Consider the following 22,796-nt stretch of genomic DNA (forward strand, 5'->3'; position numbering starts at 1 on the left):
GCACGAGGTCTCGTTTATTGGAGGATTGCAAAGTTATGAGCGGGCCCGAGGAAAAAAAAAGAGAACTTCTTCGCGCGCAAACTTCGTACCATCTTCGTTGGCATAATAATTTTCTCATATTCATATTCATAAGTACTGCATGCATATTCACAATAAATTTCCCAGCGGAATCGCTGTACTGGAAAGTGTAAATTATTTCGTGGCAAATTGAAAGCTGTCTGCATGGATGTTCAGTAGCGAGAGCGACGTGGTCGGAACGACGCAGTCGTTTCCGTGCAGACTGTTTAAATTAGTCTGATGAGAAATTGTCAATTCCAGCTTTTCGCATATCACGACTGGACCCACGGTTTACGGGCGACGCGAAAGTGCGGATTAAAGTTACGCTAGTTACCTAGTTATGGCATTTAATTTAGTTTAGTACGTAACTGCAATAAGGAATCGACACGAACGCTATACGGACACTATGTATACACACTTGATACATCTATTGCGATAAATTTTTCGAATGCACGAATGTAAAAATGTATCAAATATTGCTGTTTGTGAAAAATTATGATTTTTTAATTTTTGCTAAAAAAAAAAAAAAAATGGAGAGAAAAAGCCTTTGATATTATTCCATTTCTGGATTAACGAGCTTTCGGTATTTGTTTTATGTCGAGCACATTTGTTACACTTTGAAAACGAATGATGCGATAAATTTTGTTACATGCCAGGCGACATGAATCTTTCGGAAATCTCTGTTCTGATATACGTATCGCTGAATCTTGCTAGCACGTGCATGGCACTGAAGCAGATCCCTTTGCGAGAGACCGTTCACATTAAAGCCCGTAACGTATCGGACGTTTTTCTCTAAATAACTCGATTTTCCGTTCGAATAACGCGACACTCGGCGATGGGCAGGTCTGTCGAATGATCGATCATATATAAAGAATCGATTTAATCCGCACGTTGCATTTAAATTAAAGATTCATTTGTTACGCAGTTATACGAAATATCGACTTTATAATTTTATCATTTAAATTTCTTATAATTTCAAACGTGTTGAGAAATATGAACATTTTCCATTTTATTTCAATCCTTTTTCAAATTTTTCTTCTCATGAATAATAATGTATGATAAAATACGAATTTTTTATCCGTAATAAAAAATTCTTTTTATCAGTTCCTTTACTGCATAATTCTAGTTCCTTTATATATTTGATATCAAATGCATATATATATATATAATATTTGTTTCATTATTAATAAAACTAAGCCGATTTCTCGAAGGAGATTTGTTGTTTGAAGGCACGTACGATATTGCTGTCGAAAATTCGCACGTTCGATCGGAATTGCAAGTAGTTCTACGATAAGTCCCCAGGATTCAATAAATTGGGTCTCTTTCCATCCACGATTGACATTCGGACGCATCGTCCGTCTTTTTCCCGCCCACTTCGCCACACCAATCGCGCTGTCGTCGTTTGTCTTTGTCGTTCGCGTTGACCAGGCTACCACTACTCACTCGTTCACCCCTGTCGAAGCTGAGTTTCCTCTCCCTCCCTTCCTCCCACAAGTGGAGCGAGCACGGTCGGCGAATCGGGTCCAGCGTCCACGTTTCTTACTGTTGGGGGTTGTTGGAGGGTGCGAAATTTTCCAAGACAGTACGCGTGTGTAAGAGAGAAGCACGAGATAACGGGGCAGGGAGAGGCGAGGCAGAGATCGAAGAGAGATTTAGGTGGGAGCAAAACGACATGGCTTGAAGAGAGAAGAGACGAGAGCGACGTTCCAGAATCGCGCGCGCGACGGAGACGGCATGAATGAGATGACTGAGTCACGAGGTGCGGAGCGGAAGAACGAGAGGTATCGGTTTGTCGTAGAGAAAGAGAGGAAAAATAATAGAGGAAGAGAGGTCTATCTACAGCAAAGAAAGGATACATTAGTGCGGAATGCAAAAGAGAGGAACGTGCAGAAATGCGAGTGAAAAGGGAAGTTGGACTGACGTAAGAGCAATGAGGAGAGCCGAGACTACGCGCGAAGGATAAAGCGGGATGAAGAATAAAGGAGAAGCTACGTGGAAGTGCGAGGAGGATAAAAAGCTCGGAGAAGTTAAAGGAGAATTCGCGGCTGAACGGGAGAGAAAGAAAGAGAGAAAGAGAGGGAGCTTCTCGTGGATAAAAGAGGGTGCATTTTCTCGCGAAGGGTGAGAGGGACCAAGCTCAGGGTGGGGGAGCCAGCTGCCACCGCACAGCTACACCCACGGCGACGATCGAGGCGGACCTCAGTCGTCCGCGCACCCTCGAACGGTGAGGGGTAGTTGTGCTCGAAGGTAGTGAGCTAGTACCTCGTCGGCTCTCGCCGCTGCAAGCACCGGGTGCTGCGAGACACCTCGCTTGATTCAGCTGACTCCCGATCTGTGCGACGTTTCCCGCCAACGACGTCACTGTTGTCACAAGCATTCGACCCTTGGTGACCGACAAAGAGGTGAGTAAGCGTCCAGCTGGAAACCCCAAAAGGGATCAATCGAGACGCCGTTCTTTCGAGACTCGGCTCGCTCGCCCGCTCGCGTTCAACGATCAAGTTCTAACAAGTGCTTGATTTTCATACGCTTGATTAAAGGCTTTTCGATTAATTAAACCGAACGACGGCTATAACGCCAAGAGATTCTTGGCAAAGCTTTTAGCGGAGCGGTATGTGTTTTGTTTAGTGTACGTTTAACGGAAAAGAATTATAATTCAGAGTTGTAAACCGATTTTACATGAGATTTTAGAACAAGCTAAATATGGAATTTTAATAGTCGATCTTTTTACGTATATAATGATGTCAAGTTATCAATCACTTGAAAAGTGACGTATCGTAAAAGATAATGTGATATAAGAAAATTGTGGTCACACGAGAATATTTTACTTTATTTTCCTTTGTACGTAAAGATAATAGTACATCTGCCGATAAACACAATTATCTCAAGCGATCATATTAAATTTGGAAGCCTCGTGTTTCAAAGCTTGTGGATGTCATGAGCCAATCGATGTCGAGACACTATAACGAAACAGAGGCATTTATCGGCAAATGAATTTCCCTGTAGTTGGGAGAATTAAGTGTAAACTGTGATTCATTATTTGCTTGTTAAATTTGACAATCAGGAAGCTTGTCCGATAAATCGTTAAGCGAGATAGCACTTAAAACAGGCGAATTTATCGGAAAATAGTTTAGATTGTGCGATAGAAAGTAATTGTTGCTTCATTAAGAACTTATTTTGTTTTTATTGTCCAAGCAACACGTTTGGACAATCGACGTGATTGGTGTGATGTAATTTTTGTCAAATACAGTCGAACAGTTAATCGAGTTTATTAAAGCACATTGATTGAGTATCGATTCTCGACTAATTAGCGTGGACAGTGTGTTTCAATTGGTCTTGAGATGACAAACCTACGTGCACGCGTACTCATTGCTTAGTGTACCGAACGTTATTATCGATTGAAATTTATTACGATCAGATATAATCATCAATATTCGATATTTTATAATGCACATAATTTTCTCTCATTTATCTTTGACATATAAATACACAAGTAAAAGCAATTTAATAGCAATTTGTATCGCAATTTGACTAAATAAACAAAATTATGCAAATATATTGCATGCTTTTCCGCAAACTTATGTAGATTCCTGTAAAAAATATATAGCAGTTTATACTGAATGCATAAATGTATTAACCACCTTTCAAAGTTCACTGTAAACTTATTATAAACATGATATAATCGACCAAAGTTTGCTCCGTTAAAAAGTTAATAGCGTCTACTTGTATCTTTAAACATGAGTATAAAATGTGAGATCGGGCTCGGAGACGCGCAATTGTTATCGTTAAAGGATTTCGCACCTGCCTGAAAATGAAGTTACGACAAACATCATCGAAGAAAAACCGGTGTGTAGCACGTTCAAGGAGCTCGCATGAGGGAGATCCCGAACGTGTTTGCCTTGCTCGCGGAAGCAGAAAGCGAGGGTTAAGGAGGTGATGCTTTTTTCCTCTTTCTCCCTCGATTTCCTCGCTGTACCTATTCGTGGTAATCGATACCCTATCGTTGAGACGTAACTCACCTTGCATATCCGATTGCTCGCAAGTAAAGATTAGGCTACTTTAATTTAAAATTGGCAAGGTGTTTTGACTAATTGTCATGGATTTAACGAATGGACTTTTTACCGTTTAAATTATATTATTAGTAACAAATATTTCCGAAATTTTCTACATTTAACATTTGCATATATTAAATGAGAGAAATTTTTATGAGAGAAGTTTAAAAATTACAATATTCAGCAATTATATAAAAAATGGGCAAATAAATAAACAAACTATATCAATATTTTGCGCAAGTATAATGAATAATTTTATTCACCGGTCGCGTTGTACCTCCGCTAAATACTTGAAAAAATTGAAATATGTTTTAGTTTGTAATTTGTAATATAATTTATCTTTTATTTTACATATAATAATTATTATTTAACTACTATTATTTTGATGAAAATATAATTGCATGCAATAAACTGCGCAAATAATTATTAAAAATTTTTATATTATATATTTAATAAATACAAATCATTTAATATATGCAATATTAATTACATATTATATTTGTATGTTTGTAAGCAAATGTGTGCAGAAATAATTAACAAATAATTGCATTTGCAGCTAAAGTATTGCACTTTGTTTCCATTATTTGTCAAGTATTGTAAAATTCGACGTTCTTTTGAATGTAACAGTCACTTATAATAAAAGAAGTATAGATATATTGTATCTTTTTAAACTGTATTTGTGTGATATAATTTTAATTATATATTTTTTTATTTTATTGAATAACATATGTTTAAGTTAAAGTAGCTCATTACTTTTGTTATTAAAAATGAATATGTTGGCGTCAGATGAACATAAAGCGGCTATTTAAATTAAAATATTTAATGAACAATTATAAAATAGCAAACACATATTAATTGTTTGTTTTTGCACATATTTAAATCTTCAAATGTACAACAATGTTATGATGACACACATACATTATTACATTATTGTAATTACGATCAAATTTCTATATTTTATCTTCTGATTATTTTTTTTCCTCTTGTATTATTCTCCCACCGTATCACATTTGTTCGACTACGTTAAAGTAAGAAAATAAAGGAAAAATAAAAAATACAAAGCTTTTGAACCGTTATCAGATTTCTTTCTTTTTCTTGTATTATATATCAGTGTTAAATTATCAATTGTTTCATGATATGTGTTGTATTCACTCCCTTTGTTACCTGAACGTTGTCATATTGAGCGAATCTAAATTGACAGAAAAAAAGCGCAAAAATAAGGGAAAAGGGGAAATCGAAAAAAAAAGAAAACGGAAATTTGACTGTATTGGAATGATGCCGGCAACACGACACGGGTCATTTCCGTCAACTCGATGTTATTTTTTTAATCGATACTTCGTATCGCGCTGTATCGCTGGAGTCATTCCAAGGTGATATCGATCTTCTGGGCGGCAAATTTTACATTACGATAAAATAGGAATAACAGGGATATGCGTCGTGTGAATAATTTACTGCGCGTCTGTTTATCCGTTGTTGCCACAAATTGGATACGCATTTGTCGACAATAGTACATGGCCTGTCTCTTGACATGTAATCACCGCGAGATCTACAATCTTGCTAGAAACTCGAGAGTGTGTGTGTGTGTATGTGTGTGTGTGTGTGTGTGATTTCTGCAGAACGGAGATATTTTAATTATTTAATAATTTTTAACGAACGATAGCTTTCATATGCTCTGCATGGCTTCTCCATTTTGATTTAGATCAATTAGCAGTTTTAAATTGTATGTTGTTATAAAGAGAAATATATAATATGCACTTTAAAAAGCGGGTATAAAATTTTAAACGGAAGTTAAAATGGACTTTTATCATCAGTAATTAACCAGACGTGGTTTTGCGATCCTTAAAATATTAATATACATTTTAATCATAAAATAAACTGCAAATAAAAAATTTCGTTTTCCAAATCGGAAGCCATTTATATTTGAATTGGATTTTATTCATAGTCTTCGATCGATCTGTCAAAAACTTAATTTTTATTTGTCGCGTATTGCTCACTATATGATAGCAAAAATAATCGCGATCCAAGATTCGCTTTTTTTTTTTCATTATAAAACCGATATACTGCGTGTATATGTATATATACACAAATACATACACACAAAACCTACGCTTCATAAATTTGTATATCCCTTTTCTTTTTTAAGCGAAGGTTATGAAAGTATGACGCACTTAAGCTAAATCTTGACATTATGGCACATATTTGATTTAATGCGCACGAATGATTACGAACTATATTAAGAATCTATTTCCACACACATGTGACACATAGATGTGGCTATAGATCCAAAATTCTATTCAGTTTCTTTTTCCTCGCAAAGTCACTATCCAGATAAACCGGTATCTCGTTTCATCAAGTGAGCGTTGCAGGCAAAAAGTGGCGAGGATAAAAACGGCGTAATGAGCATGCGGGATTCCCGTTGTAATCAATTACCACGATTGTCGCAACGTCCCGCTTTATTTCCACACTTAAAAAGAATTCGTTATCGACGGCCTTGTGTTTCTCTGCGACAGCAGGGGGGAATCGATACGCATTTCTCGCTCATGTAATCGAATCGATGTTCTGCGAGTAAGTTCTCTTGTAACTCGGATTGAAAGAGTTAACGAGTTTTCTGTACGAGACCGCTATATCTCGAGTTCTCAATTCCATCGACGAACGTGAGACGCACCATTATCCCGATCCACGAGATTTATTTTGATATCTAAGTTGTAGAACGCGGCGCGCAATGATTATCGCGAGAAAGGGAGGCGGATGAGAGCGCACGCAGTTTCCGCGTCAAATACGCAGCGCAAAGTTGCGGCGCGAGTTTCTCTCGCGAAGACAGTTCGCGACTGCTGCCGTCGCGGTTAACTGTCTTTCATCATTACCAGTTTCCAAGGAGCGACGGCTTTCATACTCTGAGTAGTTTAGACTCCGCTCTAGTTTATACGAGTCTTGCTTTGCGAAATGACTGACATGACTTACATCTCGACATGCAGTTTTCAAGTCATTTTGCATTACAAAAATTTGTTCCAACGTTTAATTAATTTATACTAAATTAGTCAAATTATATCTAGTCAAATTATTATTCTTATATCAAACTGTTGAATACATTATTATTTTGCAAAAAGTGATAAAAATAACGAGCAGGATTTCCGATACAGAATTTTAGAAAGAAAATTGAGATTATTTTTTTGTATCAAAGAATTCTTGAAGCTTTATTTTTTCTTCCCAGCCATCGAGCTGGTTGCGTCAATCTTGTGTATGTACAAGTTAATTGATACTTGCTTTTGTAGATGTTATCTGAGCACTGTTTGTCGTTGAATTGTGTTACAGCGAGAGATCTTTTGTCTTCGCGGATGTGTAAGGACGCGTATTATTATTCTTCTAAACCTCAACCATTTGTTCGGAGTCAAGGAAATGTCTTTTCTCATCCTTTACACCTGCGGTGCGCCTGAGATGATCGGTGTGTATATAACAAAATCCGCAGCTCAAAATCTTATCCTTCACAGCGTCGCAGTTACAAATCGCGACGTGGAGAAAATTTGTTTCTACATAACTATCATTTGTGAGGGACTTCCTTGAAATAAACCAATGACATTTATTTTTTATCTACAGATATCTGTGATATCATCTGGCAATCTATTCGCATCTTGTTATTACTTCATTTTCTTTTTTTTTTTCGAAATTTTCAATATTATTTTTACGATAACAATTAATCACCATGTTTCGCGATAGGCGACGTCACTGTTCTAATTAAGAAATTCAGTTAATTACCTCGCAGATCTCGCAGATCGATCCCTCCAAATGTGTGCGAGTTGCACTCGGCTGCAACTTCGTTGGCAACGTGCGCAGTTTGACTAATGAAGTATTCGTACGAGGTACGAATCATAGATGGGGATAACCCCGATTTCGCTGTCGGGAACGTAATTTGAGATGTACACGTTACACGGAGATTATGGATCCCTCGCCTCCCAAAACCTATATACTTCAGTGTATGGAAATTTAATTATCCTTTGTTTACTGAAATGAGTAACGATGCAGTCGCGCGTATAGAGAGATTTGCAATACTCGAAGATCGCAGAGGGATTTATTAAGAATAACGTATAATAAAACAACTGATTGCTATGACGATGTAATAGTGTGATAAGTGAGATGCAAAATGGCCGATCATTGGAGCGATTCATCGGTGAATAGTTTAGAATGGCCGATCATTAGAACGATACATTTAGAATAATAAAGATTGCTTGCCGGAGTTGCTAATGTATAGAACGTACGAGACTCGAATATCGGTTAGAAGCTCGGCTATCATGTATGCTGAAATAGTTGGCGAACTATTTCCCACCTTGACAGTTTCCGTGACGTAGTTCGAACGCGGTTCAAACAGGGACGCCTAAATAGGGATAGTGACAAATGAGCGTTTGATCGGCCCCAAGATTCGTGACGTAACAGCTCTCCCTGTCTTTAATGATCGAGGATGAGCTCGGAATCGGGAACTTTAGCTGCACGAGCGGCGAATTGAAGTGAAAATTTTATCCGCCACCGACGATTGCGCGTATCGAGCGCTACGTAATTAATTTCGGGTTTGTAAATGCGCTGCGCATTTAATGTTTATTTGAACTAAATATACTAAAACTTATTAATATATTATTACGTGCACTCACGTAAAATGAGAATAATTCTCGGAAAATCCGCGCGCATGCAGATAATATAATTACAAACGTCCGATATGAGATAAAATGTTCTCATTTATTATGAAAAGTATTGCATAATTTAATTTGCATTTTAAAGCAATTTTTAAAGAATCCTAATGATGTTAATAGGAAATCACAACTGCATTTATTTATAAAAAGGAACGTAATACTTAGATAATCGTTGAAAAATCGCTGTGAACAATTTTAGATCATTGTAATTTCTACTTATTTTAAAAGATATAAAATAATAAGATACTTTGTGTTATTATTAAAATACTTTTGAAACTTGACACTTTCTGAAAAAAAAATTAATAATTTTGAAACATGATTTTGTTTATGAGCAAAATAAAATGTAGTATTTAAGAAGTAATCGTCGAAACAATGCGTGGAATGTTGTAGAGCATCATTGTTTCTATTCATCAACTCATTGCGGAGTTACAGAGCAAAAGCTTAAGTACTTATAATTACTATTATAAATTGTTTTCGCTTTTAAACTTCTGGAAACAAGCGGCGCTAATGACGATGTCCTATATTGTTCATCTTCATCGCACGCTCGCACTAAAGTATCCGGCTGATGATTTTCATCTAAAGAAGTCTATTTAGAGACCTCCCTCGTGCGCTCTGATTTTCCGAGTATTTATGCCAGCTTCCTTTTTTTGAACTTTCCGCTGGGGACATTGAGTATTATTATCCTCGCTTGCCATTCATATTTTGCAATGAAAGCCGGAAGGTATTTGCAGAAGAACTACCATTTGCATTGTTTATCGGTATTGTATCACATTATGAAATTATATATTTCTTTTGGATATTTTACGGATTAACTTCAATTTAAATAATTCAGTAAGTGTTCATTTTTTGTTCGATATACATATATTTGATTAATCTAAAATAAAAAGTATTTTCTCTTCTTTTTCTCCGCATTCGGTATTGATATATTAAGAATAATTGTATGTATTTAAAACGAAAAATAACCATGACAATATATTATTATTATTTACTGAGATTATTATAATACGTAGCACTTTGTCAATGTTTGACTATGCGCCGCATAGAAATCAGTTCTAAATATTTATGCATCACCCATGCGCCCTTGCATTATGCATGGACGTTGTATTTCTCATACATAAGCACATACACGCTGAGTGCACGAGTGGAAGCTTCGGAATGACGAGACAGGAGGATGAGCCTATATTAGATAATTTTCATGTCAAACGTCTGCCTTGTATAACGTCAAAGTGCCATGCCATAGACCTGTCTTCTAAAGATAGGGTGAATATTGCGTCGTTAATAGTTGATTGAATAAAACATTATGCTTGTGTGCGCTTCCAAGTCTGGGATGTTATATCGAGTGACCTAGAAAACAGCGATAGTATGATTGTTGTCTTGTCAACATAATAAAACGTGGCGTCTTTGTCAGAAGACACTTTCTCACTTCACGTGAGAATAGTTAAACTTTTGAATTGTGCGCTTAAATTGTATTTAAACCACAGATATATAGTTTTGACAACTCTTCGCAATTCTCTTGATCTTTCTATTTCTATTTCATTCATTCACTTGATTATTTATTCGCTGTATTGCTATATGCTAATGTTTTTCATTTCTTGCGGACCGAATATCCTTCTCTGTTAATAATTTTATAAATTGCGCAAGTTTCTTTGAAGAATTTTTCGTGCGTTGAAGATCGATTTAGAGTTGATAAATATTTGTTGGTCATAAATCGCGATCATAAGCAGCGTCTGTTCGTGACATGCACGAAAATAGGGACGATAGTCCGCAAATTGCTTCTTCCACTTTAAATCGGCGGCACCATGCTGGTGGTTTGCCGTTGGTGGCGGTTGTTGTTATCGAATTGCCCCTACGATTTCGATTTTATTTCGCGCCACGTTCTTTAGGGTGTTTTGACAGAAATTCGTTACGTTGTCGGGTAAAAGGAAAGCTTTGTTCGGTTAATCGCACGAGTGCTTCTTTATCTCAAATTGCTTCAATTACTCGCAAACAATGCTTGTCTTAATATAATACGCTTATTTGACTCACCTTGCTATTGTATACGTTTTTCCAACATACAGCTCTTTTTCTTCTAAATGTTTTCTTTCCTTTAACATTTTTTTCTCTGACGTTTTCCTGACGTTTTAATACATATAACGTGTTTAGCTGGAATTTGTATTTATTCTTTTATCGCTGTGTGACGTTCAATTTCGAAAATGTTCTTGGTGCTTTGTATTCGTTAATTTTTACGATTGACCTATATCAATGCAAACAACGATGCAATTTTTGCCGACAGTCAAACGACAAAGCGTGAATTTTATTCTACCCTTTGCACGCGGAATGTCACTCTTCCTCTTTCGTGATGTTTCCTCGTGAAAGGCCATATTTGCATGACATAAATTTACGACTGCTTTAAAAGGATATCGCGAAGAGAGAGCGAACAAATACACGAACGTGGATAACTAGCGAGAGAGATGCTGTAAATCTTTGGATACGATTCCCTTTTCCCTTTGCGCGCTCTCTCTCTCTTCCTTTTCGTCTACATTTTCTACATTGCTTTGCATTCATTTCTTATATAGGTGTTCTTTTTTTATGAGCGGAGCGTGCATTTCCGGCTGGCGAGCACTCGAATCTCGTTCAAGTGGCTTGTCATTTGCATGGCGTTGCACTTGCCGTTCGTCGACGCGCCACGACTTTTACCTCGTGAATAATAATTAAGGCGCTTGAACGTTTACGCGGTCTTATTTCCCGCATTCGTATTGTTGATCGCGATGAAATTATCGTAAATTACATTAATACCAGGTTTATTTATAACTTACACAAGATTGCAATTTATTTCACGCTATTGTTATCGTTAATTTATGATTTCCGATTAGCAAATTATTTTTCACTCCCTGCACATGCTCTACTTTACAATACATAATTATATAATTTGCTCTTAATACGATTTTATTACTATTGAAATTTACGAATTGCAATTGTTACACAAATATTGATTACGATCACAGTTGTTGTAGTTTGCGTTTTATCATATTGATGCATCGTGCTTTAACTCATAAAGATTGGTAACTTGATTCTTGTAGAAAGCCAGCAATTTTTTTATGCGAATAAACTTGTCGTCTGCGAATAAAAATGAAACGTAATGAAATATATACATATAACGATGAAGTAAGTTTATCTTTTTAATGAAAATAGCCCCGAGCGTGCAACTGAAGAGGGTTGATTGGGGAAATTTGAACTGGCAGTCTAATGGACTGATATTATTAGCATATTTTTTCTACCATTATGCGAAGAGATGTACGGTGCAAAAGGGATGTCGCATTCTTAATATATACATCTGAAATTCTAGCATATTATATAACAAATTTGTTTAAAAAAAAAACAAATACGTTTGCGCTTGCGATATTGTTTTTAATACTCGAATAATTATTAACGTTAATTATTTTAATTAATTTCAAATTATTAGATTTTGTCCTCAAAATCTTTGAAAAATCAATTGTTATCTCAAATTCAGTCAATCAATCAATCTTCCCAGGCTGTGCACAACGCTCTTGTTTAATCGACGATGCTAAGTCCATCCGGCAGCTCGACGCAGGTGTGCGTATGCACGAATGCATCGATACACCAATTGCACCTGTATATGCGGCGCCTATTTTTATATCTTCACCTACACGCACGACGGATTTTTTTTTTTTTCGCGTGTCGGCCGAGTTAACGGGTGGCGCAGCGAGAAAGTGTATGTAATTGCGAGCATCGGAAAGCTTTTTAAAGCGAATAATGCGCATGCTAGAAACTATGCGAGCCCGGCTAATGGTACCGCATCGGCCGGTATTAAATCATGATATCGGGCTGCTCTATGATGCTGGATTATCGATGAAGTTTACGGTGTACGCCATTGCTAAAAAGTGCAAGAAGCTATTATGCGAAAATTTTTTCGCAAGCACAGGAAGGTGCGCGAAATAAATTACAATTAAATTTACCTATTTTCTCTGGCTTTGTTTATTTTAAATATAATATTATTAAAAAATTATATAATTATGAAATAATATTTCTTTGTTGAATGTAAGAGTAGTGAAAAATAGAAGCCAAATTTTGAATGTGAGCAAACCAGTAAAACACGCGGTTCATTTTGTCATCAAAGTAACAATTTCACGTACGCGCTAGAAAATATGCAATTCTAGCTCCCTTGCATAATCGTATTTATTTGTTAGAGTTTGTCGTTGTTTGCTGGAATGTAAAGCATTAGGTAAAGCGTTAATCCACGCATTTTGAACAATATGCTTTTCGCACATAACGTGTCCACCGCGCTCGCGTCGTTAGCGAACTGCTTAGAACACGCCGGAACTACACCATCCGCCGCAGTTCGCGGGCAATTTCATTTCCAGTCGTGGAAAATTTATGCAAATCGTCGGGCGGAGTCGAGCGGGTATAATGAGTGCGCGCGGTATCATCCGATTTTGGATGGGGCGAGGAAGTGGAGTTACCGAGTCTGAAGAGCGGCGAAGGTAGATTGCAACAGAAGTATCTCTCGTTACGACAGACGCCAATGAAAATGCTTCTCGAAGTTGAGATTGTAATAATAATAATAATAATAATAGACGCATACGTAGTGTAATCTGATATCCCAAATCTTTGAAATGAAGAACGTCATCTCTTTAGCAGAGAAATGGATTATAATCAATTTCAACTTGCTGGTTTTCCTTCTGTTTTGAACATAATTCACGCCTGAAAAGATTAAGCAAGTTGTCAGAGATATTTTGTAACACGATTTCGTTGAATCAATTTTTATTGATTATTTTAGCTATCGTGCATTTTATGCAGGCAAGATTCTTGAAATTCTCCTTTTAACGCGCATTATTAGATTATTTAATATCTTTAATCTTTTTATTACATACCTAGATAACACGTACTTTTTTTTTCTTACTCCCGTATTTCACGCCGAAGTTTCATCGAAATTCGTGTCGAGAATAACCGCGTATGTTCTGCGGTCACCGAGATACCAATTTTATAGCTCGGCGCTTGTCGACAAAACTTGTAATTAACGCGCTATAATTAAACCGCTGTAACCAGAAAGCGGGCGAAAGAAATCTCCCTCCTTCCTGCCTTGGCGCGCACCAAACGCATCGGCAACAATTAATGTAATTTCTAAAAAAAAATTGCAAAAAAAAGAATGAATGAATTATTTTCGAGAGGAGCAAAGTAGAAGTACAATTTTACGGTTTCATTTCCGCCTGGCAAAGGTCACAGTAACGGTGTTTTAAATTACTCAGAATTACCACTTCAATTTTGGAAAAAAAGCACTCCCAATTATATTTAGCGTTCGAAGTTTGTGTCGAATGTGTACTTTAAAGAAGAAAGAGCTCGCGAGCGCGTGCATTAGCAAATTGTGTTGTAATCAACATGTGGATGAGAGGATAAAGCGCTTTGTTATGTCGAGAGCGCAAATAATCCCTGTCGATACGAATTTTCAAACATTTTGAGATGAGAATGCGATACAAAGCGCGATCAAAAAGCTGCCGTACAACGTATGACGAGATATTTATCGACTTTCGAGGTAGTTATTCACTGCGTAGCTTATCTCTTGTAAATACTGTATTATTTCAATAATTATTTTCGACTTTGTTTTACCATATGCGGAACCACAAATAATATAGTAAATATTTAATGACGTAGAAAACATTTTGCGGGATTATTGCACAGGTTCCGTTACGTGCATCACCAAAATACATCAGCGCGAGCTAAATCAGAATGTATCGATTCTTTAAACTTGCTTGAACGGTTTTTGATCCATTTTGTGCGTATTCTACATAATACTGTTATAGTTAATAGCAGTTTGATCGAATATTTAGAATTAAATGAAATTAAACAATTTTAAAATTTTTATCCGTGCACAAGAGAATTTGAAAACATTGAAATAGACTTTTTATACAAAATAAAAAACTAACTTCGTAAGCGATATTTGATATTTAATTAATAAAACATTTTTTAAAATAAATACTTCATATATTTTATTGTAGTTTGCTGTGGAATAAAAATTTGTTTTCTATAGGACGAGTACCTATTCTTAAAAGTCTCGGTGAGTTTTCTGGTTCTGTTAAACTCGAGGGCACGCATTTACCCCTTTTATCGCGGAATGCCCGAGAATGCAAAGCACTGGCGTCGTTTTCACCCTATTTTTCCCTCTTCACACTTTTTTTGCTAAAAAAAAAAAGAAAAAAAAAACACGGACTGGGTCACGCCGCACTTGTTCGCGGCCGGTAGGAAGTAGTTAAAGCCGTCCACACACAGGCATCTCGTGTGGCCGCGATCATCGCTAACGTCCAAGTTGAAGTACACAAAGATATCTCACAAAGGCAGCTTATTATTTCATTCAACTTTGTAAAAGCCTGTTAATGGAAGCGAAGTCAAACAATTTTTTCCTCTGCACTATTCATTTCTCAATAATTAATTAAAATTAATAAATAATACAAATAAAGATAGAGGAATTTAAAGTATTCTTGCAATGTGATTTCTCCATTTGTAAATGTAGAAAATAATTGTAACAATAAATTAAAGGAAATTTCGAGTGAAGAAATATCTTTATTCAAAAACGTTTTTTTTTTTTTTTAATTCTAAAGAAGAAATTGCAAATATTGTATTATTTCTGGCCGCGCGTTTCGCCTTTTCATATTATTCGGCTCACTTTATTTAATTATGCCAGCAAAGGAATAATATTGAGAGGTTATTCAGACGCCATTTCTTTCAAGCTACCCGTTCTTTCTCGTCTTTTCATGGCATCTGATGAGCGGACCCTTTAAGCAATTATTTCTACGAGACACTGAGAGCTTAATGGCAAGACTCATTGTTATTCCTGCTACGAAGGATTCGAAGAGATCGGGAGACTTTTCCGGAATTGGGGCATGCTTGTTCCAAGTTTTTATCCGGATTAAGTTTATTGTTATTATTTTTTTTTTTAGAGAAGCGTGGGGACAGGAGGAAATTGAGCAGTGTCGTCGCCGCGATGGCGACGATACTTGCGGCTGCACGTGACGGGCGGCTGATTAAATCGGAAATTTTTCTACGTTTTTTTTATATAGAAACCGTACGAAAGTGGGTCAGATAAGCAGTGATAGGTGTGGGATTATGTGGGATTCGAGGATCGATGTGATGGTTTCTATTAATCGAAAAAGATCCTCCGAATTTGTGTCGTGTGATCGGAGTAGGCTTGTGCTGCGAATAAAACTCTCTTCGCAGCAGAAAGACATTTCGTTTCGCGATCAATCATTTACGTGAAATTATCGCAATCAGATTTTAATCATTGATGTGACAAATTTGCACGCGCCATTAGACGTATAGGAACATTTTAACATTATTACAACATATATGAATGTTTTTGCATTATTAAAACGGTTCTGTCACGGCAATACACGTATCAAATTGTATGACGTTTTCAATCTCGGTATATTCGGTTGACGAATTGGACGTTTGGTTTGTTAATAATTCCGACGAAGTCCAGATAAACAGTTATCCACTCGCATTTATAAAATATAAATCATATGAAATGTATAAAGTTTCCATTTATTGATATTAAATATGTATATGCGAATGCGTGCGCTAACTCGAAAAATCGATAACCGCTACGGACTTGGTCGAAACAACAATGCTGATAGCGTTAACCGCTGTTTCTCATAAAAGTCGATCGAACTTCCATAGGTTGTGATGGAAGAGTCTTTAATCTATTGAATAATTTGCGTCAGAAATTTTTGCTCATTATCCGCATAAAGTTAATAGTAGCCAACTTCAATAGCTGTTATAAAAGAGCCTCCAGATTATTTATCCAGATATTATCCTCATCCCGTCATCATCAGTTTCAAAGAAAAATGAGGTTAATTCTTGTCGCGCAACTTTTAATTAAAACTTAGTTTAGATATATTTCGTCGAGACATAAATCATTAATGATGTCAAAAAACATTTTAACTTTGGATAACGTACACACATAATTGATTGACGATGGGAAAGAATTTGTGACTAATAATGGCCTCTCGTTAAATCTCTTCTGGATATTCTGAAAATGTCTTTTGAACACCGTGAGAAGTAGCGGGTATTCTTCCAAGATCCGTTAAAAACAAAATAAACCGATGCATTACATCTCCGTAATAGGTAGTCGTCGCCATGTAACAGATTATATGAATAGCGTTACCGAGATCCCTTAATTTTAAACGAAAGCCCCGGACACAACTGAACGGCTTACGAACGGATTAAAAACGTTGGAAATTTATAAAAGGGAACCCCGTGTTATTTTCTATTCTTTTACTCTTCCGCCTTCCGCCCGGTTTGGTTCGTTCGCGTATTCTTTTCCTATGCAAAATTACTTGAGTTTATTTGTCAATGTATTTTTAACTCTTGCGCTGTAGAACAAATCCTGCTTCAAGCGGATTAACCAACGTCGCAAAGGATTAATTATCAAATTAATCGTTCGAACGTAAAGAAGCATTTTGATAAAATTCGAGAACTTTTATAGAATAAACATATTTTATGCTTATATTTAATTTACGCTTTATTTAACGTTCGCGATGTTTTCTCTTTGTTGCCGTTTTGGTAAGAAAGAGCTTCGGGAAGGAAGTGTCTCTTCATGCAAAGTAAAATATTGACATCCTCCGCCTAAGGTTAAGCGATACTGATTGTCAACAGTGTGCAACGTTGATCGATCGCTTTAATCCTTCAAAACCATTGTCGAAAGGATTAAACCAAGGCGTGCCTAATTACACGAGGGAAAACGCCAAATATTGTCAGCGACGTGCACATTGTTTGGCGATGTGTACCGATATTAAATTCTTCCAACAGCCGTTTCCGTTTACGCGCGAATTCTCTGGATTATTTAGATTCCCCGTGAGCCCTGCTGTCATGGTTTCGCCGTTTATTCCCTTGCTGCTGGACGGAATATTTGGACCTGTAGTTTCGTGAGAGATTCTTCGGAATTCCGAAAAGCTCTAGGGTGATTTCTTCATGCTTAGTACCGTGCTCAATGCACCGAAAAGGCTCCAGTGAAGCGCGGAAGATAATTTCAACGTTACTGAGAAATATAAAATATATTACAACGTGTCGCAGAAGCCGACTAATTGTGTTTCTTACTCTTAGCACTCTCTACACTCTCCGTTTGTCCATTTTTGATAATTTGATAATTTAATGGCAAATTACTGTTCGTGCTTGGTAGATAAATATTTATTTTATTCACGAAGTAATCACGTAACAATTTTCCTTGCGTAATGAATACTAAATTAAATTTATATTTCGTTAAAAACGGGAGCAGTGAAACGTAAAGTAAGATTTGCATAAATATAGGTTGATAAGGCGCATTTTTATCAATTATCGATGAAATTGGTAAAGCGTGGCGAAATGTCGCTGTCATTCATCAGGTTTTGGTCAGGCTTACCGTCGTTCGTACGATCAACTTAACGTCGCGAATAAATCACTCGATCGTGCCTAATTGCGACAGACGCTCGTGAATTTTCCGCGCTTTTTCGCCGCGTAATCTCGACCCGTCGCCGTGCCCGGCCACATTTTTCAATTAAATCCTCCGTGCAAATTGGCTCCTGCTGGCGCCGCGCCGCGCAATGATACTCGGAACCGACAAAAATCTCTATTAGTTAGTTAATAAAGTGATAATCTCAATTAGACTATTCAGAATTGCACATCATTTCTTAAAATTTCTCAAAATTAATCAATCTTAGAACAATATCTCGCGAAGGTGTCTTGTTTACGATGTTTTACGATGCGTCGCAATTTTCGATTGTCCGAGTGAAATCTCATTTTGCTGATCGTCTCATGTCGTTCGTGGCAAACACGACAACACGTGTCGTCGGTGTACTGTCGAAGGAGCGCGAAGGAAATTGCCCCGGCGCCGGAGACGTCGTCTTTCTCCGCACGTGTTTGCTTTCCTGTAACGGTCGCAATTTAGTCGCAAAGGTCGTGTGTTGAAAAGGTCGAGTAATCATACGTTAATGGCGGATGATGTATTACTCGGCGTAATAATAAGAAGGAGCACGCACTGTGATACCAGTAGCTGAGTAATAATTAATTCCGACGTCAGGATCATTTTTCTTCTCAAGTTTGGCGAAAGTTCGCTGGGGTGGCACTTTCATTCGCATTCTCGGCGCGTGCTTAAGACTAAGAGCAGTTATTTATTCTGAAATTTTCCGCGTCGACGGACATAATAATCACCATTAAATTTTGGAATTGATAAACAGACTCTCGTCTTGCAATAAATCTGGAAAGTAAATGCTAAAATGTTTGTGATTCATTTGAAAGCAATTCGTATTGAATCGTATTGATTCAAATTTATTTGTCTTGAAATGATTTGTTAATGCACGAATTGTTGTTGCAATAACACCGTAGTTGCATTAACTTTGTGCCGATTTCATTCTGCCGATATGACGCCGTTGTTGTATAATTATCTCGCGGGTCCAATTTCATCCGCTTATCAGCGCGCCGGTATATTTCAATTAACTTCGGTATTTCGTTAGCTCTCTGTCAAGCCGGCATTATTATTCTAATTAGCATTCACGTAGGCGCGACAGTCGCAAGGAAGTCTAACATTATTAGCGAACTGCTGACAGGGGTAGTGAGCTCCCACTTAAATACGGGGTAATCTCGCATTACCATAATCTCTTCTCAGCCACGAAGACCTCCATACTCAATTTATTCGCATCGGCGCGACGAACGGGCGTGTATTCCGCGAAGATCTACGTGAAATCATGAAGGCGGATCTCGACGGCGACGGCGACGGGCGTCCTGTCTGCAGAATGAAGAGTAATCATCGGAGCATGTAGTGAATTTTGATGCAAGTGCGAGCATTATGCGCGCTAGATTTTATCTAAAATTTAAGAACCCATCGCGGACTCAATTGCGATAAATGATCGTAGCTTAGTCGTGCAATAACATTGAGGAATTGAAAAGATTGAAGAAGAGACAAGTAAATACAAGCTTTTCAAGAAACGATCTCCATATAAAAATACGAGTGTACTTTTACTGATTTTAAATTTTAATAAAATACAAATATCATTCTTGTGTTGAGTTTAGTATTCTGCATGTTGTAAAAAATTTTCAACAAATATACCGTTAATGTTAAAGGTGAAAATTTTTATTTGCTTTTCCCGAAGAAAGATTACATTCTTGACGCAATTACTTTTCCCGATTAGAAAGCCGCTCCCAGTGAAACAGATAAAACTCGATTACATATTGACTGTTACAAGTCCACGTGTTAATCATGTCAACCGGTTATTATGAAATGACAAAGTATTATTTCTATGGACACTATTGATTACTATCACTGTTAGAAAATACGTTTTGGAGTATTTTTATCCATTAAAGGTGATGTGGCGGTAATAATGCCTCGGCATCTTCATTAAAGGAGAATCGATTTCAAACTTGTGAAAGAATCTACAAATGAAAAATGTAGCAACGTCTCTGCGACAACCTGCATAATTGTACTATTTATATCGATAAATATATAATATACGCAAAGATTGTTTCCATCTTTAGCGTTACAAATAATATAAATATCTTCGTGAAAATGAGATATAATCAGATGTTTTATTTAATTTTTGTTGAATTAATTGCTCATTGATATAATTTATAATTTCGTTGCAATCATTTATTTTTGTGTATTGGAATGAATTGCCCGTAAATTTAGAAATATCGTCGTGTAACAAAAGAGAACGTGTTATATCAGTTCTAATTACGTCGTTGAAATATCTTTAACTTGACGGTCGACATTATTTTAATCGGATACATCAGCTCTTCGGGGCGTATCGATCTTCATTTCACCGACGCGCCGCGTTCGCGTTTACGCGGAAACAGTCATTCATTGTCACACGTCGCAATGAAACGCAAACGCGGTCGCACGTTCGCATTGGGAAATCCCACGATTTACAGTACGGAAAACGTGCTGCGTTTGCGCGAAATCGCGAGTTTCGATCAGAGTTCATTCTCGTACATCCTATTCGCTGGGTTAGATTGTGTCAGTCTTGTCACCAAGATCCTCCACGTAAATCAGAGATTTTCATAAGCTCGCACCCGACAGAGATAATAATTTTTTTAAGAGCATTTTATTTGGCTATACGCGCGCGGAATAAAGTTTTGATAAAATATCAATCGAGTTGAAACACTCTAAAAATGTACAATATTTCTGTCTTAAAGTTGATATCTGAAATACTGTGGATGTATTGCCTAAATTATTTAAATAAATTTATTTAAATATGGACAACACTTAGTCGTATGAGTATTACGGCAGATTGGAGTTAAAAGAAAGGGAAAAAAATCGTCTATAAGACGCCGCTTTTAAAACTCGCAGAATCCTTAAATGGTCTCAGCTTATTTTAACTGCGCTTCTTCCATTCTCCGCCTTCTTCGCAGCCTTAAACATTCATGATGTGCGCTGTTTAGCTCTCCTACGTGTCGAGTTGTTCTCGTTAAATAATTGCTCGTTCATGGCGCGGTCGTGGCACGATTTTCCTATCTCATTTTCCTTCTTTCCGGAAAGTGAGTATTTAATCTCGGTTAAGAGTATCATTACCCTTCTGCCTTTCGCCTCTTTCCGCCGCAGATGGACGGTGTTTTGCAGGCGGTTCAACAGAAAGCATCTATACTGCAGTAATGAGGTAATTAAGTCGTCAGTGTACAGACTGCGAAAGACGCGATCTTCAGGGAGGCATGTGTCTTCTCAGTTGTCTCAGGCGTATCCAAAGATCTCCGGTAATATTTTATCCTCAATTGTCAGTGTAAAAAACTGTTGTATTAATTGCGTTTGGTCAAATAATTTTATGCGTTGAAATGTAAATCCAAAAAACCCGAAGCTGGAACTACTTTCTAGCCGCGTAGCGATACTTGCGCAAGAACACATTCGATCGAAACACCAATAAATCACTCTGACCGTCAATATTTTCATTTTTATTTGATCCGACTTCTCGAGGATTGTGGTTTAAAAGGACAGATAAAGCCGTTGTCGTCTCCGTAGAGTTATCGTCGGCCCTCTCTGTCACAGCACGGGAGCGATTTTCGTTCACCCGCGCGATCGTTTTTCTCAGGTTTTCCCTCGCGAGTTACACGTCACAATCTCAAATAATTTTTACTCGATTGTCAGAATAAAATAAACGTTTCTGGTTACACTAAGGTGAGTGCTGTTTTTTTATCGAATATAGTTCCGATAGCTATTTCGCCAAGTCCGCACTTACGTTCAAGCCGGCGAAAAGTGTAGCGAACTACAGTTCGTCTGCCCGCTAACAATCAGGAAAGAAAAATAAAAATAAATTGATTAGTTGGTTATTCAAGAACTCGAGATATAAGAAAAGATAAATTTTTAATAATAAAGCATTTAATGATCAAGTGAAATTATCGACAATTGAGATTTCCAGATATTTGTTTAGAATATTATTTATACTAAATATTGTTAGTATAATTTGCATTAATTAATTATTTCTTGTAAAAAAAACAAGATCTACGAATGTTGCGAGACACTTTTTGAATCGCCTAATTGCAGATTGGGCGTGGTATAATTTTATTTTACGACTCGCACGAAAGGAAAAATATTTCCATCTGCGTCGCACTCGTCCTTTAATCGATTCAAGTGGAAGCGTTCTTTAGGTGCTCCTCGCTACGAGCACGAAAAGTGGAAAACTTCGTAGAGCACTCCAGATTCCTATACTTACGCGACGATTCTATATGCGCGCTCATCAGATGTACAACTATTCCAGAAGTATGTCTCGTTTATTCGGTCTGAATAGAAAATTAGCGCGGCATATTGGATTTTATTACATATTTGCGCTGACGACGAGAAAATAAATTCTACGTACGGAGAGAGATGGGAGAAAAAGAACGTACTGACACGAAGTAATAACACAAGGCAATAATATGGCAGATGGGAGAGAGCGGCTGAAGAAATGAAGGGCTAGAAAAGCAGGAAAGTCAGAATCGTGCATGCCGGCAAATGGAATAACTTCTAACAAAGTTTCGTGTCTAGTTAAGCTAAATGAGAGTAATTGCCGTTGTTATTATTATG

The 22,796-nt window shown here is 37.1% G+C and overlaps 1 protein-coding gene across 3 annotated transcripts in view; it reads left to right on the forward strand.

Moving 5' to 3' along the window:
- Nucleotides 1–2,210: 2,210 nt before the first annotated feature.
- LOC105676371 (uncharacterized) overlaps nucleotides 2,211–22,796 on the forward strand; it is a 104,814-nt gene continuing 84,228 nt past the window's right edge. For all 3 annotated transcript variants that reach the window (XM_067351310.1, XM_067351309.1, XM_067351311.1), the window contains exon 1: nucleotides 2,211–2,459. The gene's annotated coding sequence lies outside the window, so the exon portion shown is untranslated. The remainder of the gene's footprint in view (nucleotides 2,460–22,796) is intronic.

The sequence above is a fragment of the Linepithema humile genome, chromosome 3, assembly GCF_040581485.1.
Source record: "Linepithema humile isolate Giens D197 chromosome 3, Lhum_UNIL_v1.0, whole genome shotgun sequence".
NCBI lineage: Eukaryota > Metazoa > Arthropoda > Insecta > Hymenoptera > Formicidae > Linepithema > Linepithema humile.